Source organism: Mesocricetus auratus, unplaced genomic scaffold (assembly GCF_017639785.1).
Source record: "Mesocricetus auratus isolate SY011 unplaced genomic scaffold, BCM_Maur_2.0 Super-Scaffold_100010, whole genome shotgun sequence".
In the NCBI taxonomy this organism is placed as follows: domain Eukaryota; kingdom Metazoa; phylum Chordata; class Mammalia; order Rodentia; family Cricetidae; genus Mesocricetus; species Mesocricetus auratus.
Window position 1 is genome coordinate 62,245,394 of NW_024429194.1, and position 20,903 is coordinate 62,266,296.

The following is a 20,903-nucleotide window of genomic DNA, read 5'->3' on the forward strand; positions in this document are numbered from 1 at the left end:
CAGCACAATCAGCAAAAGTCAAGGCAGTACGACATCACCAAAGCCTAGCTATCCTGAATATTCCAATACAGAAGAACCACAAGAAAAAGACCTTAAAACTAACTATATGAAGATTATTGAGGCCTTAAGCAGGAAATTAATAATATATATATATAACCTTAAAAGAAATCAAGGAAAATACACACAAAAATTGGAGGAAATGAATAAATCCTATAAAGAAAGCCACATGGTGGTGGCACTCACCTTTAATCCTTGCATTTGGGAGGCAGAGTCAGGTGGTGACTGTGTGTTCAAGGCCAGCCTGGCCTACAGAGTGAGTGCCAGGACAGGCTCCAGAGCTACACAGAGAAACCCTGTCTCAAGAAAAAAAATAATAATCCAAGAAAAAAAAGCAAATGGTAGAAGGAAACAAACAAAACTGTTCAAGACATGAAAATGGAAAAAAATAAAGAAAATGCAAACTGATGGAATTCTGGAAATGAAATAGCTAGTAAGTGAACAGAAACTACAGAGGCAAACTTCACCAACAGAATGCAAGAAGTAGAATAAAGAATCTCAGGCATTGAAGATATCATAGAAGAAATACAAATATTTATCAAAGAAAACGATAAATATAAAAATTCCTAACACAAAACATCCAGGAAATCTGGGACACTATGAAAAGACCAAATCTTGGAATAAAGGAGAGAGAAAATACAAAATCAAAGGCCAAGAAAATATTTTCAACAATATCATAGAAGAAAATTTCCCTAACCTAAAAAGGGACATGCTTTCAGGTACAGGAAGCATACAGAACACCAATAGATTGGACCAGAAAAGAAACTCCCTTCACCACATAATAATCAAAACAGTAAACATACAGAACAAAGAAATAATATTGAAAGCTACAAGAGAAAAAGAGCAAGTAACATACAAAGGCAGACCTACTAAAATTACACCTGACTTCTCAATGGAGACTAAAAGTCAGAAGGGCCTGGACAAATGTGCTGTAGACTCTAAGACGCCATAGACGCCATCTCAGACTACTACACCCAATAAAACTGTCAATCACCACAGATGGAGAAAACAAGATATTCTATGACAAAGTCAAAGTTAAACAATATCTATCCACAAATCTGGCCTTACAGACAGTACTAGAAGGAAAACTCCAACTCAAGGAGGTTAACTACACCCATGAAAACACAGGAAATAAATAATCTCAAAGCAATAAATCCAAATGAGAGAAAGCAAACAGAGACATAACACCAACAAAATAACAGGAACTAACAATCATTGGTCATTGATATATCTCAGAATCAATGGACTCGATTCCCCCAATAAAAAAACAAAAACTAACAGAATGGATACAAAAACATGATCCATCCTTCAACTGTGTACAAGAAACACACCTCAACATCAATGATAGATATTACCACAGAGTTAGGAGCTAGATTTGGACCTAAGAAGCAAGCTAGTGCAGCCATTCTAGTATCTAACAAAATAGACATTAAAACAAAACCAATCAAAAAAGATGGGGAAGGACATTTCAGACTCATCAATGGAAAAAGCCATCAATGTGCTGTTTCAATTCTTGGCATCTATGCCCCAAACACAAGGGCACCCACATTTGTAAAAGAAACATTACTAAAGTTTGAAGTGAACAATCACACACTGACCCTCACATATTGTTATTGGGAGACTTCAATACCCCACTCAACAACAGACAAAAAATAAACCAAGAAATATTGGGTCTAACAGACCTAGTAAACTAAATGGATCTAACATATTTTCAGAACATTTCACCCAAACACAAAATAATATACATTCTTCTCAGCACTTCATGGAACTTTCTCCAAAACTGATCACATATTCCAATACAAAGTAAGTCTCAACAGATACAAGAAAATTGAAACAACCCCTTGAATCCTATCAGACCACCATAATTAAAGCCGGATTTCAACACCAAGGGAAACTACAAAAAGTTTACAAACTCGTGGATACTGACCAACTCTCTACTGAATAAAGAATGGGTCAAGACAGAAATAAAGAAAGGAATTAAAGAGTTCCTAGGATCCAGTGAAAACGAATGCATAACACACCTAAACTTGCGGGACACTATGAAAATGGTGCTAAAAGGAAAGTTCACAGCACCAAGTGCCTTTAAGAAGAAACTAAAGACATGCCACACTAGTGACCTAACAGCACACCTGAAAGCTCTAGAACAAAAAGAAAGAAACAAACTCAAGAGGAGTAAGAGGCAGAAAATAATCAAAATGAGGGCTGAAATCAATAAAATAGAAACAAAGAGAGCAATACAAAGAATCAATGAAACAAAGAGTTGATTCTTTCAGAAAATCAACAAGATAGACAAACATTTATGCAAACTAACTAAAAGCAAGAGACAGAATATTCTAATTAACAAAATCAGAAATGAAAAGGGGGACATAACAGACACCAAGGAAATCCTAAGAATCGTTACATCATGTTTCAAAAATCTGTACTCCACAAAATTGGAAAATCTAAAAGAATATGAAAGACCTTTGTCTTAGTTAAAGTTTTTACTGCTATGAAAAGACACCATGACATGGCAACTCTTAAAAGAAAAACATTTAACAGTTTAGAGGTTCAGTCCATTATTGTCATGGTGGGAAGCATGGTGGCATGCAAGCAGATATCGTGCTTGCCACATCTTGGCTGGAAGGCAACAGGAAGTTGACTGCAACACTGGGCAGCATCCTGAACATAGGAATCCTCAAAGCCCACCCCCATAGTGGCACACTTCCTCCAAAAAGACCTACCCACTCCAGCAAAGCCACACATCCTAATAATGCCACTCTCTATGAGAATATGGGGATCAATTACATTCAAATTACCACAACCTTCAAAGAACTTTAAGTCTTTGAAGAAAGAAATTGAAGAAGATATCAGAAGATGGAAAAATCTCCCATGCTCATGGATCAGCAGGATTAACATAGTAAAAATGTCCATCTTACCTAAGGTAATCCATGGATTTAATACAATCCCCATCAAAATTCCAACACAATTCTTTACAGAACTTGAAAGAACAATATTCAACTTCATATGGAATAACAAAACAACCCAGGATAGCTAAAACAATCCTGAACAATAATAGAACTTCCAGAGATGTCACCATCCATGATTTTAAACAGTACTACAGAGCAGTAATAATAAAATCCACATGGTATTGGCATAAAAATAGACAAGTTGAATATTGGAACTGAATAAAAGACCCCAGATGTAAACCCACATATCCATGAACATATGATTTTTGACAAAGAAGCCAGAATTACACAAAGGAAAAAAGAAAGCACCTTCAACAAATGGTGCTGGTATAATTAGATGTTATCATGTGGAAGAATGCAAATAGATCCATGTTCATCCCACTGCACAAAACTCAAGTCCAAGTGGATCAAAGACATCAACTCTGTTTTCTTTGGATGGGCATGAGAGAAGAGGGTTTCCACGTTGTCACAGATGCAACAAAAAAGAGTAAATGCACTCTCTGAAACTTCAGCTTCCTAAGATCAAGTAGAGATAGGTACCCTGGCTTCAGCTCTTCCTGCCTGGGACAGCATGTCTTCAGAGCTCTAGGCACTACTGAAGAGGGTGCTTTGGAACCTCACAGACCTGAGATGAGGACAGAGAGTGTCCCCTTTGTTCACAGAGAAGGTCTATGCCTAAAGACAGAAGACTGGCAGAACCCCAGTCTTTCCCTGTAATATGAGTGCACTTCCTCTAGCATCTCCAAAGCTAACTTAATCCAAATAATTCCTGGATCCATATTTCTTCCCAGTCAGAGCAGCAGGGATACATGGGATACAATTGCACCAACTCCACACCACAAAATTCAGTATGTTCTCATGTCTCAAAGCAGCTGTGAACCTGAACTTCCTTCAGGAGGGTTTGGGCGCAAGGGCACAGGTGTCTTCAATATTACTTCAAGATGCAAGATCACATGCTTAAGAAGGAGGAGCCTCGCCCTTAATCCCAGCACTTGGGAGGCAGAGCCAGGCAGATCTCTGTGAGTTCAAGGCCAGCCTGGTCTAAAGTTCCAGGACAGCCAGAGCTACACAGAGAAACCCTGCCTCTGAATAAATAAATAAATAAATAAATAAATAAATAAATAAATAAAGGGAGGAGCCTAGCCATAGTGCTCCTTGAGTGGCTGCAAGGAAGCCTGAAGCCACACATCTGTGAGGCCTGCACACCTGCACATGCTCTTCCTGAGATTATGCTGGCTGCTCAGAGGCTTGGGTTAGGAATCTGTATTCCTTAGCCAGGCATTAGAATGGAAGAAACAATAGAAAGTATCTCAAAGACAGCCTTCTCATCAGTTCCAAACACACACAGAAGCTCTGAGCTCAGCAAGAATCACCTTGCTAGAAGTCATGGGGCAGAAATGAAGAAATGTGAGAGAAGAGAGAGAGCCTTGGCTTCCTCAGGAGAGTTCCCTCTTGTAGAGTGTAGCCTTCCTTGCCAGCTGCCTGGGCCCTGCCACAGTTGCAGTCCCCAAATAACACACAAGAGACTATATTAATTATGAAGCTGTTGGCCGTTTGCTTGTTACTGGCTATCTCTGACTTAAGTATTTAGCCCATAATTGTTAATCTAAGTATTTCTCTTACCGGAGAAAGGGTCCGGACCTCTTCTATGGCAGCTACATGATGTCTGCCTGTGTCTCTCTTTCCCAGAATCCTCCTCAACTCCTAGTCCCACCTATCTTGCTTCCCTTTTGCCCAACAGTGCTTTATTGACATATACACAGGACTTCCCCCATCACCCTCTCTCAGCCTTATCACCTTTTAGCATTTTTTTGGTATATGAACTAAACTCCAGGGTCAAAAGTCTTCCACAGAGGGGCTGATTTGGGTATGAGTTTGCAATGGGGTTGGGAAGCATGTACATTGACTAATCTATGACCTTGTGGTATCCACAGATTGTGTGTTTCTTTCCCTTTAGTTCAAATGAAAGTGTAACTTGATCTGTTTCTTTTTTTTAAGGTTTATTTATTATGTATACAGTGTTCTATCTGCAGGAATCCCTGCAGGCCAGAAAAGGGCACCATGTGGTTGTGAGCCACCGTGTGGTTTCTGGGAGTTGAACTCAGGACCTCTGGATGACCAGTTATTGTTCTTAACCACTGAGCCATCCCTCCAGCACCTTGATCTGTTTCTTTAGTGTTGAATTCCCTTTAGAAAGAGCTTTGCCTTCTTAGCAACTATGTGGCATGTGTTCTCAGAGCATGGGCAATACTCCCTAAAAAATTTAACTGTGTCCCTTGGCAACTTACCCAATAATGGAGTTTGGTAACCCTCTCCATTTCCTCTGTGTGCCAGTTTTCTAGGTATGTGCTCCCTCTAGTGGCCTCCTTCTATTCTGCACAATTCTTAAATCGGTCATGAACTTATCAACTTAGTAAAGAGCATTCTAATGGCTTCTAGTTCCATCCTTAAAAGTAGGCATGGGCATACTTCTTTCTTCTTCCATTATTACTTCAGCCATGGTCACAGGTATCTAGGAAGTCAAATTCTGTCTCAAGAAAATATTGTCTTTGGCCTGAGAGTATATCTCAGTGGTTAGATCACCAACCTGACAAGGCCCTGAGCTAGAGCCTTAGCACAAAGAGAAGGAAAGGGGAGAGAAAGAAAAGACAGAGGAGAAGAAAAAGAGAAGAAGGGAGTGAAGGGCAAAGGGGATGGGAAGGGCAAGAAAGGAAAGAAAGAACAATCAAAGAGAAAGGAGAAGGGGGAGGAAGAAAAGAAAGGGAATTTTCTCTCCATCCCCCATATACACTTGCAGTCAACAGAACTGTCTTGTCTCTACCTTCCTGTCCAACTTTTCTCACTGAAGGAGCAGCACTTGTATCTTACACAGACCTTGTCCCCTAGTTTTCTGAGTAAACCTGATTCCTAAAGAATAATTCCTAAAGAAGCCCCGAGAACAGGGCTTCCTTTTCTTCAAATCCTTTGGGTTTGTAATAGTCCCACTCAGTTTTTCTCCACTTTACCCACAATGACATTTCCTCCCTAAAAGGTTTCTCTTCCTCCTTACGTGAAGTCGCACACCTCCCTGTGGTTAGTCCCACAGAGGCCTCGGAAATCCACAGTCCCAAACAGGGTGTAAGAAATCTGCAAGCTGAAGCCAACTAAAGACTATCCGATAGTAAATAATCCCAGGAGCCTGTGATCAGGCCAAAAGCAGCATTCTCCACAGTTCATCCTAAGGTCCTAAACTCGGTTCAAAGCCAAGCAGACAACCAGTGGCTAAAGAATAGCGCAGTGAAGTCACAGCCTGACACTGGTGTCTCCACACGCAGTTGGGACAGTTTTATCTCGGCCTCATCTGCACCGTAGAAACCTTTGTTGTTGGGCCCCGAAGCCTGTCTTTCACCATTGAGGCCCAGGAGACCCAGAGCACTTCGTGCTCCACACTTGAACCCAGCCAATGGAGAAACACCAAAGAACAGTGGCAGAAAGGAGGCGGAGCCTTCATTTTCTTCATGACCAGACCAACGCCAACAAACCATACCACCCCAAACTCTCTGGTCATGTGAAACTGGCCGATGGCACTGAGATCCAAAGGGACCTCCTCATCCATCCTCTTCCTGCATAAGCCACAAGTCAAAAAAGCAAACACTGGTGAGGAGAAGAGGGCAGGGGAGGGAAGCTCCACGCAAGCCTGCACTCTCTTCACACAGGGCAGAAGGGCATGATGCAAAGCTACTGAGGGGCACAGCTGCTAATGCACCAACTCCACCCCTCATGAAATGAGGCCTCATGAAACCAACAACCATCCCCTTCCCAGCTGTCACAGCACTGCAGCCTGCAGGAGGGAGCAGTCATCAGAGAGAGGAGCCTTTCATCCCATATTACTTTCTAATTACCACAGACTCCTTGGCTTAAAACAACACAGATTTATTATCTCGAGGCTCTGCTGTTCCTAAATCCCTGACGGTTCTCACCAGGCTGAAGTCAGGGAGCTCAGGCAGGACTGCATCCCTTTCTTGAGGACCATCTGCTTCCTGGCACTTCCCAGCTTTGAGTGGCCACCCACATTGTTTGGCCCACGGCTTCCATTTTCAAAGCCAGTAATATGATCCAAGGCCTTCTCACCCTGCTATCAGTCCAGCTGTCTCCCCTGACTCCTTCATCTACATTGAAGGACCCTTGGGATAAATACAGGCCCATCTGGATGATGGAGGACAGTCTCCCTATTTATGTTTAAGGTCAGCTGATTAGCAACCTAGTTCCATCTGCAGCCTCAATCCCTCATTGCCTGTGGATCCTAACAGTCACATCTAACAGGATTTGTGATGGGGACATCACACTGGGGACCACTGATTGTTCTGCTCCAACGTATAACCTGTTCCTTTGGGAACCACCTGCCTAAGATGCTAAATGTTACAGGGTATCCCGATGACTCTTAGATTAAGGTACACTACACCACACCTCTCATGTTGACCACAAGTCATCACCAGAACCAACTCAAAGCCTCAAGAAAGACCTACTCTCTAGACCCTCATTCCAACTGACTCTTCCAGTCCCTGGCCCCACCCAGTCCTCTTCCCTGTCGCTTCCACTGAAGTCTTTTCATCATGTGCCCCCTAAGACTTCTGGGCAAATGCCTTTAAATTCCCAATGTCTTGTTTGAATGTCCTATCACACCATCTTATATAAAAATGTTAAGATTTCCTGAGAATTCTACAATCTACTCAAGTGGAAACTGCCTCCTCCTTTAACCACTGAATAGCTCGGAGCCTGAAGTTGGGAAGAAATGTTCTCTATTCTCCTATTGCTGCTTTAAACCACATCTTCCCCCTTCAAACTCTCTCTTCTATGAAGCCTGGGCCACGGCTTCTCCCCCATCTGCTGATGATCTCAGTGCCTGGTCTTCTCTCCTCTGTTCCTGACAGCCTTCATCATTTGTGCAGAGACTGTTCCAGTGCCCAGGCTGCTCAAGTCTTTGACCGCTGTACCTCAGCCTGTGCTGTTGCAATAACCGTCAGAACCTTAAATTCAAGGGTCTTACACTCTGCCCACAGCTTCCTTGCCTTTGCATCATCATTGCTCTAAGGGTCCAGCCACAGTGAGTCTGACTTGACCCTGACCTCCAACTCACTGACCTTGCCATTTTTCCCATACAGCTGGTGACTGTGCTTTCCCAGCTTCCTTGTAGCTAGGTGTTGCCATGTGACTAGGTGTTAGCCCATAGGGGATGAGCACATACTAGGACAATGTAATGAATGTGAAATATTCCCCATCGGCCTGTGTGTTTGAATAGTTGGTCCCCAGCTGGCAATGTTGTGGTTAAAGATTTGTGGCACCTTTAGGAAGCAGAGCTGAAGGAGATGGTTCGCTAGAAGAACGCCTGCTGGTTTTAAAGCCTGGCCCCACTTCCTGTCTGCTCTCTGCTTCTTGTTCCACTAAGATGTGAGGAAGTAGAGTGTGACTGCAAACTCTCCCATTTAGTCAGCTGTCCCACACTTTCCCCTCCACGATGGACTGTATCTTCTTACACTGCAAGCCAAAATAAGCCCTTTCTCCCTTAGGTTGTCTCCTTTGTGTGGAAAGTGGAAGGGCATGTGTGTGTGTGTGTGTGTGTGTGTGTGTGTGTGTGTGTGTGTGTGTGTGTGCGCGCGTGCAGGGGACATGCATTCATGCATGGTGGAAGCCAGAAAACAACCTCGGATGTCATTCTTTGGGAAATATCCATCCACCTTTTTTTTGAGACAGGATGTCTCACTGAAACCTGGGGCTTACATACTTTGCCAGGCTGGCTGGCCAGTGAGCACAGGGATCACCCTGTTTCATCCTCACCAGCACTGAAATTACAAGTGTGCACCACCACACCTGGCTTTTTACATGAGTGCTGGGGATCAAATTCAGGTCCTCATGTTTGCTCAATAAGCACTTAACTACTGACTGAGTAATCTCCCAAGCCCCTTAAGTTGTTCCTCTTTGGGTATGTATTTGGTCACAGTATTAATAAAAGTAAGTTGGTACAGGCAGGTTATAATTTGTTTTCTTAACAGGAATCTGTCTTCCTGTCCTTTCCAAACCCTCCACCCACCTGAGTTGAGAAAAAGTTGAGCAGCCGTCTTGGGACACATATGGAAAAAGAAGAATTCATAAGTGTATAGACAGCATAAATTGAGTTGATGGGAGGTTATTACATTTTTAATGAGAACACAAAGTAGCTTAGGGAGGCAGGTGAATCTAAGGGAAGTTAAGGGGAGAAGCTGAGGTGAATACTCAAAACAAATAGCATGAAATTTTCAATGAATTAAAAATATTTTAAAGGATTCATAAGATTGAAAGTCCTGAGCTTTATGGAGCTGCTATCTTACCCGTTTAACCTCTAGTCTTCTTATCCCGTGGTGTCATGATCTCATTACCACATCTGAACTTAATATCCTATTTCACTAATATCACCACTCCATCCCCAAGCTACATCCTGAGGAATCAATCATGATTTCTGCCTTTCCCTCAGTTCCACACCAGTGTTTCTCACCTAACCTAATGCCTCTCCTTCCACTTTTCCTCTTCTAATCCATCCTCCATTCAGCATTTAACAAGCAATATTTTCAAAGTACATATAAGATCATATCAGACAACTTGCTAATTAAAACCCTTAGGTGATGCCCGCTTGCAGTTCAGATAAAATGTAAACTCTTTGCCAGGCATGGTCTGGCTCCCAGCCTCCTGTTTCCACTCTCAGCAGAAATATATCCTACCCATGCCGGCATCCTTTGTGGTCCTCACACGCATCAGCATCTTTTCTGCTCAAGTCTCATGTCCATATAATTATTTTTTTAATCTTATGTGCATGGGTGTTCCCTGCATGAATGTCCATGCGCCATGCACATGCAGTGCTCTTGGAGGTCAGGAGAGGGTGTTGTATCCCTGGGACTGAAGTTACAGATGATTGTGAACTATCATGTGGGGAGCTGGGAGTTGAACACAGATCCTCTGGAAGATCAGCCAGTGTTCTTAATCACTAAGCTTTTTCTCCAGCCCCATAAGCAGTGTTGATGGTATAGTGGTGAGCATAGCTGTCTTCTGTAGTATTCTTACTGCTGTTTGCATAGCTGCCGCCTCCCATCCTTCAGGCCTCAACTCAAATGCTATGCTTTTGGAGAAAGCCTCCCTGGCCATGTTATACTTCACCAGATGTTTTGGTCATCACATGCTTGTCTGCCACCACTGAACTTACTATGCTTTGAAAACATCTCATTTTGTTTACTAGTTTGTACACAACTTTTTTTCAACATGGAAATATCTATTCCATTGGAACTCATCATTGTTCCTACTCACTACTCACTGCTGTTGAATTCATGAGTGAAATGAATAAGTGAATGGGTGATAAATCAGCTGCTCCTTTCCCTGGAAGCAAGGAACAGAAAGAGACTCTAAATGTCCACTAGCTCCCCAATAAGGAGGGGACAAGGTCCTCTCCTTTAGCGGAAGTGGGTATAAAGAAAGATGGCGGATGAACTCGATGCGCCATGTTTTGTTCACACCCATGGGAGGCCTGCCCCTTCCTGAACGAGACAACAGTGGAGGCGTGGATGGGGAGCGGGTAGATGGGAGGCAGGGCAGGGAACAGGAGGAGAGGAGGGAGGAGAAACTGTGGTCAGTATGTGAAATAGATGAAAAACTTTTAGTTAATAAAAAGAGATGGCCAATAAGGGCCTGTCACAGTAGCTGAGAAGAAAAGGACATTGGGAAGGACTGCAGAGACCCCTCTTCTCCACTCGTGGCCTCTGAAGGATTGGAGGAAAGATGAGGAAAAAGAAAGCCATCTGCCCAGAGAATCTACTGTAGAATCTGAAGTCCAGGCACAGTGAGGAAGCCTGAAGTTATGTTTCAGGAGTGCTATTCAGTGTGTGTGTGTGTGTGTGTGTGTGTGTGTGTGTGTGTGTGTGTGTGTGTGTGTGTGGTGGGTTCAGGATTTTATAAAAGCACATAGTCTTTTTCCCACTCCCAAACTTTTGTTGTAGAATTTGGAGTTCCAGCTTGCGGGGCAGGAAGGAAGGACAGAATGCCCCCATAGACCTGCACTACAGCAGGACCCTCCCCTGACCTGGAGGGACTGGACAGCAAAGCCCTGATTCTGCCCACTGCTGGCTCCTCTCCCAGCCTCAGAAGCCCTTTTCCTTCAGCGGATCCACAGGATCTTTGACCCATCCTCTACAGTTTCAGAACCACCCAGGATCCCAAAGCATTAAGTTAAAAGGGGTTACCCTTCCTCCCCCATCACCCAGCTTCTGCTTGGGCCTTCCAGTTAAAGATCTCTTCAGCACAGACAAGATCCTCCAGGCCCTGGTAGTTCCAATGAGCAAGCCTTCCTCTCAGCCATGCTGAGTTCTCTCCTAACTTGCATCCCTGATTCAGTCCGGTAGAAAGCACAAAAGAGATGGTTCTGGTTTACAGGAGACAATCCTCCAGACAGCTCTTCATTTGATTATCATTTGAATAAGTGCTCCATTTGTCAAGCTCTCACTAGGAACAGTGTTGAAAATGTTGTGGGCCTTATCCCACTCAATGCCAGCAACAATCCTAGGAGGCAGGAACTATTATCCCCATTCAACAGATAAAGGGACAGCTCAGAAAAGCAAATTACCAGCCCAAGGCCACTAGGTCACTAGAAGAATCAGGATTGTCCCAGAGCCAGTCCAACTCCATGGGAGGTCTAAAGTCACCCCTTTTATTTGTAATCTAGCCTCCTGAAGCTGAGACTCCTTCTCTGCCCACTGACTTCAGAACTCAGGGTTTCTTCTCTGGAATTCTTAAGTTCCAGTCCTCCACAGTAACATCAAAATTCAATGAAACTCTTGCAGCCCAGAGCTTCACATTCTCTTCCCTGGTACTGGAAAATGACAGCTCCCAACAGCTTCCCCACAGCACCCCTGTCTCCCCACAGCTCAACCCAGCTCCAGCAACCACATGGCTTCTGTCTTCCTTTTTCCACCTCCCTTGCTACATTTCATTTCCCTCGTCTCCCAGGACCTTCTGAATCAGCCCGTCTTAGGGGTTTGTTTGGTTAGGTTTGGTTTGGTTTGGTTAGGTTTGGTTTGGTTTTTGCTGTGAAGAGACACCATCACCATGGCAGCTCTTACAAATAAAACATTTAATTGAGGTAGTTCACAGTTTCAGAGATGCAGTCCATTAGCATCATGATGGCGAGCATGGCAGCATGCAGGTAGAAGGCAACGGGAAGTCGACTGACTGTGCGGCCAACTGAAGCTTGAGAAAAGAGACCTCAAAGCTGGCCTCCACAGGGACGCACTTCCTCCAGCAAGACCACACCCACTCCGATGAGGCCACAACTCCTAATAGTGCCACTCCCCTTTGGGGGCCATTTTCTTTCAAACCATCATAGTCCCCCTCTTGTGCTCACACTCTTCTTTCTCAAAACCCTACTTATTCTAAAAAGAAAAAGAAAACAGGAAGGGAAGGAAGGAAAACGCCAGCTTGACCTCCCTTGCAAACCTGTAGTTTCTCCAGCTGCTCCTTCCTCTGTGCTCTCGGACCTCTTATTTGCTTCTGACCCTGACACAGCAGTCACTGCTGCACTTGTCCCTGTCTGTTCTCAGGCCTCCCTCTCCAGGCTAGCTTCACCATGGCTGTGGGGGGGCTTCCACCTCTGCTCCCTCACACTGCGGAGCTTAGTAAGTAGCTGTCAGTGTCTGATGTGGCCTGATTCGCTTCAGACACTTCAAGTGGAAGAAATATAGACTTCCGAAATCCAGGAAGCAATATCAGGGAACCTGCTGAGATTTCAAAAGGGTTGAGCCCCCACACTTGGGGGCACCTGGCCTCCTGAGACTGGATAAAACAATGTAATTCCCCCACTCAACAAGAAGAAAATCATCCCTGGCACTGAAAATCTAGCCAACTACTCGAGGCTAGGGAAGTCAAGGATCTTAGAGGAGAACTTATAACCACCATTTTACTAAACCAACACAATCCATAACTACATTCAATTATATATCTTTATACCATTGAATAAGTGAAGTTCTCAACACTCATCAATGAAACATCTCTCTGCAACAGAGACCATTGTAAAAATCACAGCTGATCAAAATGCATAGTTGTGGAGTCCAGTCCTGACTGATACAATGCTGTGTCCAAATTCTGAACCCCAAAATCACCAAGAGACCCAAACCGATGCAAAAGCAAAGAGTCTTTAACAAATTTAGAGTTAACTGTATTAACTCCGGTGGTCTATCTGTTCGACATGGCGGGTGGAACAAGAAGGACCTGGAGGGACCGTGGGGCAGGGAATTTATTGGGGTAGAGCAAGGGGAGTGTCTGGAGTCTGCAACAGTCTCAGAATTGGTTCACTTCTGGGCTTGAGCGACCTGTCCTGTGTTGATTGGTCAACTGGTTGCTTGGCCTATAGGCCCTCCCAGGGCAGTTACTATGCTCCGTACACATTGTTATGGTAAAGCACAGCCAGAGCTTGCCAGCTAATTTCTGATTGGTTCCTTGCCACATGGAGGTTATCTGGTTTCCTAGTGACTGGAAGGTCAGGCAAGGGCAGAAGCTGTTTGGAGGTTCAGCACATGTTGCTGAGTCAGAGGCCTACATCTTGCTGGGTCTTTTCTGCAGCCTGTCATGGCTGCTAAAGCAGGCGGCTGAGTAACGGTCTGGTCCCTTCACATCTACAACACATCTTCTACACCTAAGGGAACATTTTGGAAAGGAGTGGGGACAGAAAGAGCCTGAGGAACAGAAGTTTGCTGTCAGATTGTCACGTCAAAATGTCAGGGAAGCTACACCCATGAAGTATCACCAACATGGCTACGTAAACATGACCTGAGCAAGGATGACACCAATAAACATGCTAAATAACATGGAAGGGGAAAGCCCCCCACAGCCTCAACCCTAGACAAAGAACTATAAGCTACTAAAGAATGCTGAGTAGAAGAAATAGTCTTTTCCAGAGAAGAGTACACCAATTAGTTATCCAAGACCAATGGTCAACTCTAAAAACATATACATATAGGAAACGTGTCTTAGAAGAAATAGTCTTTTCCAGAGAAGAGTACACCAATTGGTTATCCAAGGCCAATGGTCAACTCTAAAAACATACACATATAGGAAACGTGTCTTAGGGTTTCTATTGCTTTAACAAAACACCATGACCAAAAGGGAAGTTGGGGAGGAAAGGGTTTAGTTGACTTACACTTCAGCATTGCTGTTCATCACTGAAGGAAGTCAGGACAGGAACTCAAACAGGGCAGGGTCCCAGAGGCAGGAGCTGATGTAGAGGCCATGAAGGAGAATTGCTTACTTACTTGCTGCCCCTGGCTTGCTCAACCCACCTTCACATAGAATCCAGGACCAGCAGCCCAGGGATGACATCCCCACCATGGGCTGGGCCCTCCCCCATTGATCACTAAATGAGAAAATGCCTTACAGCTGGATCTCAAGGAGGCATTTCCTCAAGTTAGGCTCCTTCCTTTGATGACTCTAACTTGTGTCAAGCTGACACACAAAATCAGCCAGTACATAACATTATATAGACTGAGAAGATTGTTCTTAACATTATATGTATATATGTAATATATATGTGTGTGTATGTATATATGTAACAACACTTAAAGAAAAAGAGGCCATGAATTTGAATGACAACAAGAAGATACATGGGAGGCACTAAGGGAAGGAAATGGAAGGGGAAATTATGTAATTATAATCACAAAAAATTTAAAAATTATTTTTAAAAAACATAATTCCAAGTCGGACAGTGGCAGTACATGTCTTTATTCCCAGCACTTGGGACACAGAGGCAGGCAGATCTCTATGAATTCAAGGCCAGCCTAGTCTACAGATGAGATTCAAGACATCCAGGGCTACACAACACAGTGAAACCCTATCTCGGGGGAAAAAAATATTAAAGGATGTATATTTCCAATGATTCCTAGGAAGAAAACTGGATTTGAAACAAGGTCTGCTGCCCTCTGCTGGCCATTCCATCTCTGGGCTGTTTTTCTTTACTCCTTGTCTGACAGGTGATGGACTTAGAGCCTAATAGCCAGACATAACAGGAGCAACCTCAGGTGCTTTTTTAAAGAGAATTAAAATTAAAATTTCAACCCATCACTGTATGAGGCAGACTTTGTTTAGTATAACAAAATGCCTGTTAGAAATTATTTGAGGGATTTTTTTAAAGGTCTCATTGATTCTGGGACTGAAGTGAGGCAGAACAGCGTATTAGCAGGAACATGTGGACAGGAAACAGGGGAAACTGTAACAGAAGGGACCAGAGCAAGATGTAGTCTCCAGGGTATGCCACAGGGACCTATCCTGGTCAGGCCCCACCTCCCAAGCTTCATCACTTTCCAATAGTCTATTCGTATATTTTAAATTTATTTATTTTTATTTTGTGTGTATGGGTATTTGCCTGCATATATGTCTGTGCACCGCATTCATGCCTAATATCCACAGAGTCCAGGAGAGGGCATCAGGTCCCTTGGAACTCCAGTTACAGATGGTAGTGAGCTGCTATGTGGGTGCTGGGAATCAAACCCAGGTCCTCTGGAAGAGCGATAGGTGTCTTTAACCCCTAAGCCATCTCTCCGGGCCCTCTATTCACATTTTGAACCCGTTGATGGATTAAACCATTGATTAGTTCAGGGACCCCTCACAGACACACCCTTGAGATGTTCACAATCCAGCCAAGGTGACAATCAAGATCAGTCATCACAGGCAACAAAACACTGTAGGTGAGACGTCAAAGACGTCAAATCATCACACAGAGTGTAAAAGGGAATTTAAAGAACTCATTCCTGGGCTCCTGGGCCAGATCAAGACTATCAAAGGCTCAGTAAGAGAAGAGGGGCATTTGTGAGGAAGAAAGAACATCATTCCCTGCCCCATTCTTTTTCTTGCCCCTTACCCTAGACCTCATGGGACACTAGTACCCATTTTCCCAGGACTGAACATGTGGCCCCTGGGAAGGGCATGTTCTGGGCACTAACAGCATCTTAGAAAGAGAGAACGGATTGAGAAACTCCAGCATGGGGGAACAGCTATGAGATACCTTGGCTCTCAGAGTTTGTCTGGCAAGGTGGGAATGATTCTGAGACTCTGGGAGCACATCTCCTCATTTGTCTGTCTTAGGCCCACTGCAATAGGGCTGTCTCAAGGGGCAAAGGGATGCTGGTTGCTGAGGGACTCCCTGCTTCCGTCCTTCTACTCTTTACTCCTAGAAGCGTCCTCTTCAAGACCTGTAGACCTAGCCGAACCACACCAGGGTCATGAGCACTTCTAGGGACAAGAGAGAAACCCAGTGTCACTAGCCTCTTGGGCCATCCAGAGCACAACAGTATCTAGGTTGGCTTTCCGGATTCTGGCCAACCTGTGTCCTGTCAGACCTCCTCACCCGCTGCTACAGGCTAACAATGCATGTCGCCCTAGAACCTCAGAAGGGAATTAGATTGCTGATGTCGTCACTGGTTAAGAGTGTCCCGATGAAACTGCCTTGGCTTTGGTGTGGGAGAGGACATGGAGAGACACACAAGAGGGAAGCAGGCCACATGAAGATAGATGCAAAAACTGAAGCTGTGCTGTCACAAGTCAAAGAACATCTGGAAGTAGCCAGAAAAGGTAGAAGGCACTATTCCCTAGCAACAGGTCTGACACCTTGACCTAGAACCTCCAGACTCCGGAAATGATGAATTCCCACCACTGTAAGCCCCCCTGTTAGTTGTACACTGTCACACGTGCTCTAGGAAACCATGGAACCAGGTCCCTCCAGGCACAGCAGTGATAGATGGGACAAGGAATGCAGAGCAGGGCTAGGCCTCAGAGCTCTCTGACAAGCTATAACTTTCAAATGACCCCTCCTGCAGCCACCCTCCCCTGCTGAGAGCCCCAGGAGGAAAGCTGGCATCTGCTCCCCCAGCCACCTATGACAACACACCAGAACCCAGGGGGCCTAGGCCTCCCCGCTCCTGGTAACCTAACCTCATCCTGTCCTGTGGCTAGGAAATTTTCCATCAACCCACCTCCAAGTCAAAGTCATTAGATTTAATCATTAACGAGGGTGGGGGAGTGGGGGATGTTAATTAGATGGGGGTAGGATGATCACCCATGCTGATGAGGACACAATTGGACGTTAAGAACAGCTGATCAGACAAACATGGGGAAAAGCAGGACCTGACAAAAAATAGGCTGGAATGCACTCCTGGTATACCCCACCCCACCCCACCCCACCCCCACCCCCACCCCCAGCCCCCGAGTTCTGAAGGCATCAATAGCCCTTTCCTCTATCCTGCTTTGGCAAGCACCAAAGGAGAAAACATTTGCAACCATGTAATGGATGTAACCCATTTTGGGAGCCCAATCCTCTCTCTCTATATATATAACAGGATTGCCTCTTGTTAAGCCAGTTTTAAGGCTGAGGAAATAGAGAGTTTGAGAAGCTAAACAACTTGTTTAAGGTCACAAACACTAAGTGATGGAACTAGGATTTGAGTCCAGGTGGGTATGAGAAGCCCAAGGTCATACTGACCTCTCTCTCTCTCTATCTATCTATCTCTATCTCATCTATCTCTGAATGTGCGCGCACGCGTGCTTGTGTGTGGTGTGTGTGTGGTGTGTGTGTGTGTGTGTGTGTGTGTGTGTGTGTGTGTGTGTGTGTGTGTGTGTGTGTGTTGTGTGTGTCCTGGGAGTTACAGCATCTTGTTCCTCTACTTCGGTGACACTCCAGACTGGTAGGTAGTATTGGTCACCTATCACCAGTTGGCCCTGAGGCTGAATGAGGTCCAGAAAGAGACACTGGACCTGAGTTCCGCTGTACCTGCAGCACTTACCATAGTGCCTGGCATGTGTAAACATTTGTCGAAAGAATCAACTCAACCTGTAAGAAGGTTGGGGTTAATAGCTCTCTATGGGTTGGTCTTCTGCTGGAGACCATCTGGGTGCCTATGTATTTCAAGAGGTCATCTGGGGTAAGCCCTGCCACTGGCCCCTCCTCTAGCAGGGCTGGAATGATGCCAGTCCCTAGGTCAAGTGCTTCTGGTCTTTAGCCCGAAGGCTCGAATAGCTGCTCCTAAGTCTCTTCCACCTCAACGAGTGGTAGCTGTGGTTAGTACAACAGTAAAGCACTTTGGAGGGGAGTGAGTCAAATGAGAGTAAGTGCCAGCCCCCTTCCCAAGAGTACCAGCTGCAAGGAAGGCCACCACTAGGACCTGGCACAGTTGCACTGATTGGCTTTTTCACAGGCAAATGGGCCTTCTGAAGCTCTCTCTTCCAGCTCGTCACAGAAACCATGCATCTTCACCAATGGGGCAAAAACAAGGTATAGCCCATTAATCTGGAAGGCAGCAGAGTCAGCAGGGAGAGTGGGCCATTAGGTGATGGCATCACCCATGTCACATCCCTCTAACCTTAAATATTCATGAGCCAGAAATGTGCCCTGGGGTAGCTGTGACTCTGCAACCTGGGATGTAGTGGGGGCTGGGGGGGGGCACTTTGGCACTCTTCACGTAGACACGCGTGAGCAGAGAAAGAGGCACACTCGGTCCTCCTCAGCTAGGAGCCCTATCCAGGCAGGCTCAGGCCCTGTGCAGCTCCCCAGCCCTGTGTGTGCAATCCACACTGCTTCCCACACACCTAGCAGGTGCTCACAGCTATTCAGCTCAGGGCTCAAATGGAGGTCAAAGAGACATGCACACACCTTCCCAGGTACCCCTCCACTTGGCCTGCAGAAGCTGTGCTGGGACCCACTCCGCCTCCTTCGGGCCTGCCAGCCCCTCATCCTTGTAGTGGCCAGGGAGCTGTCTTCCCTCTGGCTTTCTCTGACTACCTCCTCCCCCTCCACCTCTACACCCTGCCACCATGGCTACACAGCTGCTGCCAGGACCCCTCCTCTCCTTCCCACTAAGCCTCTCCTGGCCCCCACCTGACCTAGAGCTTTCAGACCAAGGGAAGTCAGAATCTAGAGGTCGAGATGGAAACACTGAGGAATTCTAGGGCTAAAATTTAAGGGAAAGAAAGGAATATGGAAGAAATCTAAGCGAACTGGACCAGCCCGGATAGAGCAACGCTCACTCTGAGATTCTGCATGAAAACAAGTCGGGAGTCCCCCAGCGCTACGTTAGATGTGGCCTGCCTCTGTGTCAGGTTCCTTACTCCAGGGATCCTCAGCTATAATGCATGGAGTTTCCGACACGGCAAAGGAGATGGGGGGATGAGGTCCAGTCAGGGGTGGGGATTGTGCCTTCAGGTCCTTCAGTCCAGGACAAGGGGACAGAGAATGGCTCCCGTTAGAGGGCACAGTGCCCCTAAGTGTGGTTGGGGGAAGCAAAGAGAAAGAGGAAAACAGTGACTAAGGAACCCATACTCTGTCTCCCAGGTTAGGTGTCTTCACCATCTCTTTTTGGACCCTTGTCCTGCGATGTGGGTGCACAGACATTGGGATCCAGGGACACTGAGAAGCCCAGGCAGCTGAACACCTACCCCATACCAACACAGGGGGGGAAAAAGGCTGTTAGAGGGGGCAGGGCAAGCAGAGAGTGTTCCCTGAGTTCTGATACCACAATGAACAGCAAATGCAGGGCCCACGGGCCAGAACCTTCAGGGCTGCTGAGTGGCTGTAACCTGGCCTTGCCCTAGAGGAAGCTGAGCCTGCCTGCTGTGTAAAGAGATCCCTAGGGGAGGGGGGAGGGCGGCTATTTTTGGAGGAAAGAGGGGAAGGGGCCTTGGAAAACCTACCGGAGAATCCCAGACTGAGGGTTAAAGCTGCCCCCTAGAGTAGGGGGGGGGGGAGGTGATGAAGGCCCATTCTCCTGGAGCCAGGCCTAAAGCTGCAGGGACCCTGCCCTCTGCCGAGTTTAAGGCTAAAAAGAAACTGATCCCCTGGCCCTGCCACGCGCCTCTCCTTCTCTGTCTCAGTCCCCCAGTGCCTCCTAAATCCATCGGGGCCCCTCCCCAATGCCCAGCACCCACCTTTCTCTGTCCAGTGACACACCCTCCCCAGTACAGAGCACTCCAGCTCCTATGAATACCCTGTCACCCTCACTGGTCAGTACTGAGTGGCATGTTGGTCCCTTACCAACCCAGTAAGTTCTTCTCGTAGTCTAACTTCCATGCCTCCAGTGACAGCAAAGCATTTTCACTTTTCTGCCAACAGTGAAAGAGGACACCAGTCATCTGTAAACGAGCCTCCCCCACCAGAGGGGCATCCCTCTCCATCCCCCCACACCCTCCCCTGGCAGGCCTTTCACCCACTTTACAGCCCCACAATGTAGCAAGCAGAAAGTGAAATCTATTTCACAAGCGGGATTGGCTTTCACCCCCACGGCTCCCTCTTTACCCTAAATGGATCTTTCTCCCCAAGCCCTTGGCCCATCCTCGTTCCAAGCATGCTCTTGAGACCCTCCTAGGCCTTCCCCTCCTCTCCCTGTGGGATTGTTCCCTGAACTGGGCAGGGTCCAAAGCCCGTACCCGCCCTCCAAGTTTTCACTTCCACTCTGGTATTTTCCTCAAGGGAAAGTCTTCTCTTAGTCTAACCTTAATCTCTCCTGCTGCGCACCTAAACTCCCTTTCCTTCCTTTCTCTTTGTGAAATCTTCCTTTTGCATCATAAATACAATCTTCCTCTCAAGCTGAGCCCTTCTACTTTCCCAGACACTGAAACCTGCCCCGGCTTGGAGAAGTTCTTGGGCTCCCTTTCACATCTACCCCCCCGCCCCAGAATTCTAGGATACCTGGACGCCCGCCCGCGGAGGGACTGGGACAGCGACTCGCCCCAGTCTGGCTTTCCAGCCTGAGGGGCGGCGACCCGCGCCTCAGCCAGTGCAGCCACGACGGGGTTAAGGCTCTGGACTGGGGGAGGAGGGGGCCGGGAGGGGCGGTGCGGAGCCAATCCGCAGCAGCATAGTCCCCGGGCCGA

The 20,903-nt window shown here is 46.2% G+C and overlaps 1 long non-coding RNA gene across 2 annotated transcripts in view; it reads right to left on the bottom strand.

Annotated features, from left to right (window-relative positions):
• LOC121142846 overlaps positions 1-20,843 on the bottom strand; it is a 197,320-nt gene extending 176,477 nt beyond the window's left edge. For both annotated transcript variants that reach the window (XR_005879955.1, XR_005879956.1), the window contains exon 1: positions 20,719-20,843. This is a non-coding gene — a long non-coding RNA (uncharacterized LOC121142846). The remainder of the gene's footprint in view (positions 1-20,718) is intronic.
• Positions 20,844-20,903: the final 60 nt, after the last annotated feature.